The sequence below is a fragment of the Polyodon spathula genome, unplaced genomic scaffold (genome assembly GCF_017654505.1).
Source record: "Polyodon spathula isolate WHYD16114869_AA unplaced genomic scaffold, ASM1765450v1 scaffolds_1036, whole genome shotgun sequence".
Lineage (NCBI taxonomy): Eukaryota > Metazoa > Chordata > Actinopteri > Acipenseriformes > Polyodontidae > Polyodon > Polyodon spathula.
The window spans coordinates 7,510-15,550 of record NW_024472523.1 but is presented as its reverse complement, the minus strand read 5'-3'; the positions used below and the strand labels follow the sequence as shown (position 1 = coordinate 15,550).

The window sequence follows — 8,041 nt, the reverse complement described above, 5'->3', positions numbered from 1 at the left end:
CTGAATGTATCTATATTTTGAATACTTTATTTTTTTGGCTATACTAAATAGTTTTATAGATTTTGTTTTCTTCAACCATGTATATTGTAAATAGTGTGACAGATGAAGGCACTTAGCTGAAAAGTGTGTGGCAGGCATAGGCGCACATGGCGGGGCAGCGAAGGGGTTAAGTCCCACCCACTCTTCATAATCGGGGGGCAGTACATGTATCTGTGTCACGTCCCACACACACACACACACACTTAGTACGAGCTCTTAACAATATTTTAAACGGTTTTATAATTCAGAAAGGTTAACTTGTTTTGTTGGGACTGGAACGAACCAGATTCTTCACCCCTCTTTATTTTACAGAATGAACTAGTCCGAGCCTGTGAACCCGACACGGCTCACTGCTTGCACACGTGATATTGATGAAGTTGACGCGTACAATGATGTTTCAGATTTTAGAAATGGAATTCCATTGGTGCATGTATGCTGCTGAATACATTATTGTTTTTACTAATAATATATTTGTAAAATGTAGGCTTATTGTTTCACAGTTGTCCTTTCCTCTTACAAGAACCACTATCATAGACCAGGAATAAAGGGACTTGCAGGAACTGTCTGGATAATATTCTGGTGACTCTGTATAATGACTCTGTCAACTAGAAAACAATTAAATGACAAAAAGGAGATGTTTTAAATCCCAGCTATTGTATAGTTTTCAAGTAGTTGTATCAAAGAATATTATCTGTTTTAAATATACAGTCAACCCCTTTTAAAATCACTAGAAAGGGACTGCACAAACATGTTGACAATAAGATTACTTTATCCATCGATAAGCTGAAGAATTAGATTTAAAGCACAGGAGAAGTGTTCATAATAATAATTAATAATTTGTATTTTTATATAGCGCCTTTAATAGCAGACCACCATCACAAAGCACTTTACAATGCATGTGAAATGGCCTGTTTGGTATGGAACGACATATATAACATGTTTTGCTTGGCATTGGGGTGTAAATGTGTTACAGTTCTAATTTTTTAATTTTTTTGGTTTTATCGCCTTTTTCCCTTCAATAACTGTACAGGCAACTCATGACAGATACTTTCTAGATCGCTTTTATTTCCCACGAGATATTGCATCTATCTGATTAAACCATTCGATTCGTGGACGTTACCCTAACAAAATTTTCTTTATAAAAAGAAATAAAACTTCATTCTTCCCGAATCTGTATTATCAGGCCAGAGTGGACTTTCCTTTACGTTGTAATCAATGTAAACTCAGGTCCTCTCAATAGTATAAACTGTATGCTCTAAACAATGTTTTAGACAAAACGGGCATATGAAAGCAATTTCTTTCAATCGGTGGGGGTCAACTGGGAGCTTCCACAGCACGCGGGGTTGAATACTTAATGCAAGCAGATATTTCAGTTTTTCATTTTTCTTAAAAATACTTCCCAACATAAAACTAATGTCACCTTACAATAATTGATTCTGATTTTCAGTATTTAAAAATAAAATATCAAACAGAACTATCAACAAACTAATCAAACAGAATGAATTTTCAATGTACCATTTGTAATTTGGTATTATGAGAGAATTGGTCAGGGGGTCTGAATACTTTTGCAAGCCACTGTATGTGTGTGTTGTGTGTGTATATATATATATATATAGATTGTAGATATATATATATATAATATATATCTAATATATATATATATATATACTATAAATCAAATTATATATCTATATACACACACACACCACAGCACAACACACACACACACCACACACAAACACATGGATGCAGGATCATTTGCATTTGATCCATTGTAAAACAAAAAAATACCACAGCAGTGACGTCAAAAAGTGAATTCCTCTAGAGATAAATATTTGCCCTTTTACCCATTCGACTTCTCGAGACCATCACTTTCAATTGCAGTCCTTAATTTATGACGTCACAGAGACCCGAGATGAAATTATTTTCTGTAAGCCCATCTATTATACACACTCTCTCTCTCGCTCTCTCTCTCTCTCTCCTCTCTCTCTATCTCTCTCTCCCTATAGTAAATTACTTTGTGTTTATTTTTTTTCTACACAGCTGAAGAAGGGCTTTTGTTAGAAACGTCCTGAAGTAATTTTTTAAAATCATTTAAACCTTTTGTGACGCCTACATCCAAACAAAAAAAAAAAACTTGTCATTGTGTTCATTTTTGTACGTTGCAGTTATACCTCATTTCACACCATATTTAACATATTTTCATCTTTAAACTTATTCTCACCTAGGTTCACATTAACAAATGTTAAGAAGCCTTCCATTGCAGATTATATAACCCTTGCTCACCTTCGGGGTTTCTGGGTTTCCTTCTTGTCCATGATTACAGGTACGCAGTTGGTTAGCTCTTGTCCCCCCCCCCCCCCCCCCCCCCCCCCCCCCCCCCCCCCCCCCATCCCCCCCCCCCCCCCCCCCCCCCCCCCCCCCCCCCCCCCAGTCCGCGTGCGCCCACAGCTCACATCCTGTAGAGAACGAGAGAAAAGCCAGGACTCTTTCTTCCCGGGCCGGTGGCAAGTACATTTCTTCTGCCCAAGCTTGCAGTCACAAGGCTGCTCCAGGCGAATATTCCTTACCAGGTGCCTGCCGAATGTAGTCCCGCCTGTCTTTTGGATGTGCAGGAAAACGATCACATCATCCCCTTTGATGTTGAAATCCGCGTAGCGTGTCAGATCTGTTTCCGAGAAGTTAAATGTAGGCAAAAATTTGGGAGGGCTTTCGTCTTCTAGTTCTTGATCTATATAGAAATCGAAGATCGCAGGGGTTTGGGAAGATGGAAGGGTGACCCCTCTTACCTTCTCCCCAGTCCTGAAGTGGCACGAGTTACTGCCTGCTGGGCAAATGTACTGGTAGCCTATCATCACAAACAGCACGAATACAACAGGGACCAGGATTAGCTTGTTGGATTTGTCATCCATGATACTAAAAGGAAAGGTTTTCCATTCACTGTCATTAGTACAAACACTTTTCTTTAGGTCTCTCCGTCAAAAATTAGCTCCTTGTACAAAACACCCACACATTCCAAAAAGCTATATATTCCTCAGGTACCGGTCAAATCACGAGTCACCTTGTCCTGGCTTCTTAAGTAGAGGTGCTTTTTAACGGTGTAACAAAGCAAAAACATTTACTGTTCAAGAATTCACTTTCTATGTTATACCAAGTTACTGATAATTGATAGATGACTGGATTACTTATGTTGCCGAATGGATACTTCTTTATTTGAAAACAGTAGCTTTTATTAGAATTCTGCATGAAAAAAAAACCCGTTTTTTTTTTTTTTTTTTTTTTCAACTTGACAATATCTTGTAGCAAACCAACACCTGACTCGTGTCATCCAGCAATATACATGACTCAACAACTCCAACATATAACGTAAGCAACTTCCCTACTGTTGATAAAATAGACTACTGTTTTCCATTTATTCGATGTTATTATCATCCTTCCTATGCAGAATCATGATAACATAAACGTGGAGCTAAGGGACATCCTTCGGCGCAGCAATCCCTGCAGATTTGTACAGGTCTGTAGTATCGATGAAACATTCAGTCGTTTTCAATATTGCATTGTTTAAATTGTTCAGAGCACCCCGAGCAACCGTTCCTTAACTCTTTCACACGTAGGAGATGTCTCTTATGTTGAAAAGCATGCATTACAGAAACTGTATAGCAGTATTTGAAGAGCTGAATAGCTATACATAAGCTCTATCATGCTGCAGCAACAGTGCACTTGTTTGCTGCCAAACCCAGTCTAAATAAACTGCAGGCACCCATAGTCACGCATTTATCAGCGAAGAATGAAATACTGGGCTGTATTAGGCACATGCAATTAACCAATAGCTAATCTCATGCTAAATAAACTCAGCCAATAGCGAACCATACCTTTATGTATTAACAAACGACCAATTGAAGAAGAAGAAGAAAAAAATACGACTAATACCGCCATCCAATCAGAGTGGACATGCAGCTAGGCACAGCCCAGTACGAGAGAGCTGCAACTAGATCCATTAAGAATTGTCCTGCTTGTCAGGGTGGTCGAAAGAAGGTGCTGCAGAATTAGTTGTCTTATCTCTGACTGAGACCAAGACGCATCGCGTTGTTAAACGAGTCAATTTGATGCAACCCTTTAGACTATATACAGCTAACAATTGAATGAACAAACATGAAATATTCAGAGAAATTATTGTTTTGAACTGGGTTCTCATAAAAGTGAGATGTTATTTACAAGAATAGGAAATGTTTTTGATACGTGTGTAACTGTAGCAGCCCCACTCCAGTATTAAAGTGGAGCATTGCATTGAACGGGATGACTGTGGCTGAACCATCAGGCCACCATGCCAACAAAACGGCCAGGATTCCATTATTGTTTGCTACTATATAAAAACAAAATGCCTTACACGTTCATACTCCTAGTTTTTTTTACAGTGTATTGTGTATTGAATAAAAGTGTAAGGGCCATTGTGTGGGTAAAGAGACTGGATGTCTGGAAGTTTGAAGGACGAATAATGTTAAGCCAATTCTATAGTGTGCAGTAAATACTGTAGTACAGAAACGAGGAAAATAAGAAAGTTTATCGATGTTTCTTTGACTCAATGCAAGGTCAAAACTGTATTTTATACTTTGTTGATCTTTTACTGGATATTTGTTTTTCTAAAAATAGCTCATGAAATGAAATAACTCATTGGAATGCAAAAATGAATTCAGCAGTTTTCCTCGTTTACTGTTCACGTCAGTACCTTGGACAGCGCACTTGGGCGATAAACTGCTCTTGATAAAGCAAATTCTTGACTTAGGGAAATCCACCCTGTGGAGGTTTTTGTTTTTATATATACATATCATTTAAATACATATCATTGAAAGTTTTACTACACATTTCGAGTTAAATTCCTGGGTTATGGCAAGTTTGGAAGCGTGATAAAGACTGCTGACCCCCAAAATAAGTATGGAATGCAATAGCGGGGCTCACGTTGATTTCCCTCGTACCTTATCTATTTTCGGTAATCTTGTATTCCCGTAGGTTAAAATTTCTACGTAGAGGTATCAACATGTTGTATGTAACTATATATATTATATATATTATATATATATAGATAATATATACTCTATATATATAAATATTATATTATGATATATATATATAAGATGACAGCTCTGGAAAAAATTAAAGACCACTGCAAAGTTATCAGTTTCTCTGGTTTTACTATTTATAGGTTTGGGTTTGGGTAAAATGAACATTTTTATTTCATTCTATAAACTACTGACAACATTTCTCCAAATTCCAAATAAAAATATTGTCAATTATAGCATTTAATTGCAAAAAATGACAACTAGTCAAAATAACAAAAAAAGATGCAGTGTTGTCAGATAATGCAAAGATAATGCAAAGAAAATAAGTTCATATTCATTTTTACACAACACAATACTAATGTTTTAACTTAGGAAGAGTTCAGAAATCAATATTTGGTGGCATAAACCTGATTTTCAATCACAGCTTTCACTCATCTTGGCATGCTCTCCACCAGTCTATCACATTATATATATAGCATTGCAATTAATGTGAGGTGCTGGCAAAAGCAAGACAATAATATCGTATCAAAAATGTATATTATTGGCCACACACTCACCATGTAATTTAAAAGACGGACATGACTCCTGTCATCTTAAAAATTCAGTTCATTTTATTTATATAAAAATCTTTAAAAGAACAAACAAACTTTATATATTGTGACAGGGCAAGAGCCCTGTCTGTGTGTTTGTTGGGGATTCACTGTGTGTGTGGTGTAATTTGTCTAGTGCACGGGAGAGGTGTCATGGCCATAGAAATAAAAGACTGCAGGTCCCAGATGCCTTCAGAGCTAAATGGGAATCGCCTGGGTGCATTTGAAGATCGCTTAAGTGAAAGTGAGTGTGTATAAAAGCTTGTCTTTGTCTGTTTTTGGTAGTGGTTTGAAGGTAGATATGTTAAGGCTGTGGCTGTAGCCGTGGCACTTCCTCTTTGTCCATCAAATGATCAAAGCAGACAATGCAATTATTAGCTCTTTCAATTGTGTCATTATAGTGGATACACAGGTGTATTTTATGATTCCTTCAATACAGTTCCTTGTGAACATCACTGGTTTCACTAGCCCTTTCTTTACACGTCAGGTTATATCAATGATACTGATCGTTTTTTCACCATTCACTCTGACATGTCCTCGGGATGCTTTGTCTCAACTATCTAACTGTTCTGTTTCTCGAGTTGTTATATTCTCATGCTATCACCAGTTTGCAGTGTCTTCTTTTGCAACTCCATGTAACAGCATGCCTAAGGGCTCTTGTTTGGTAGTTTGCTCCTCGTAACCTTACTTTTTATGTTTTTCACATGCCTGAGGACTGCACAGAATACACATGCCTGAGGGTTGCACAGAAAATAAAACAAAGAAAAGGACACTGATTCATAAATTCAAAAGCAGTTCCTATTTCACTTAAATATTTTATCTCCTGGCTGTCCTGTCTTGGCAAGGCAATTCTTCACACGTTAAATAAACAAGCTGTTAACATGCTAAAATGTATCCCCATAAGCACAGGAATGGTCTCTGTAACTTCACACAATTTACATATAAAAAGAATTGTGCTGAGGGATAGGGTTTCACTACTTGTACTGTTTGCCTTTCTATTACACTATTCAGATTCATTGAATGTTATTGTGGTGCATCACTATCCTTCACTTTTGAAATGTTTGGTAAAACGTAATGTGATCAGTATTTCACAACCTACTGTATGTTATATGTATGGTGTCAAAATGAGTGTTATTAAAAGGTGCGCGCAGTGGTATGGGTGTCACGCTGCTGGAGGATGCACAATTGACGACGTCGCTATACCTGCTATAATCCAAAATTCTTAAGTGCAGCAGCTATAGGCAGTGTGTATTTAAAGTGGAGCAGAGAGTGGATATAAAACAACAATAAAAACAAATTAGTTGTTTAGCACCTGATACCATCCAAATGATGTTTGGTTTAAAAAATGTGATAGGAGATTAAATTGATGGGATTGGTAACCTTGAATGGCTCTCCCATCAATCTGTGCTACAAAATCCAAAATAAAAGTATTTCCATATACAATATAATACTATTTTGCCATGAAGATTGAATTGCATTGAAATGTATATAATAATCTTATAAAGTAAAGCACAGTAAAAGTTTAGCGAAAGTAGCATAAAGCACTGCAAGCATGGCAAAACATTGAGTACATGGAAATAAATAAATAAAGCATGGTTATCTACAGAAAAACACAGTAAATAAACAGTGTAAGCATGGGAAAGTAGTGTAAAATGCATAATGAATTACTGTGCAAATATACAATAGTAAACATTTATAAGGGATAATAATGTGCTATTTTAATTTAAATATTGTTCTCTATTTAGAGCTAAAGAAAAAGTGCACAGTAAAGAGGTGATCGGGGTGTGGTGCAGCAAAGTAAGTGCAGAAATAGAAGTTATGCATTAGAATAAAAAAATAAAATGAAAATAGATCAAATAGCCACATGTAAAGATCACTTGTTTTACACAGTTTCCGAGTGGTCATTATATGACATTTAAAGTATTTTCGTCAGTAATATATAAAATGAATAAGGTACTTGCGCTTTTAATCACTGCCCTCATGCCTCGATGACTTCTTTATGTTTTGTGATAGGTATGGGTTTGGGCAATTCATTTTTTAAACTGGGTTGTATGTATTTGTGGCAAAGTGGCTGTTGATTATTAACAGGTGCAGAGGTGATGCTGTGCAGAAATAAAACAGACAGACTCGTAATCCAGCATGGAAAAGTGTACTTTTGTAATCCTAGTCTGGCTACCAAATAATAAACTCCAGTTACACACAGCGATGCATAAAACACGAAGGACAGCAATAGGGGTTTGCAGCCCTAAACAATAAGCACGGGTATGTCTCCCACAATATACAACCATGGTCACCAGTCCTGGGTGCGCACTGTAGTGCTCGTAGTGGGTGATACATTTTATAGAGTGACAATGG

General features: G+C 36.9%; 1 pseudogene; it reads right to left on the bottom strand.

The window, feature by feature from the left end:
• Window positions 1–2,495: 2,495 nt before the first annotated feature.
• LOC121309222 lies at window positions 2,496–3,235 on the bottom strand (annotated as a pseudogene).
• Between the last annotated feature and the right edge of the window lie 4,806 nt (window positions 3,236–8,041).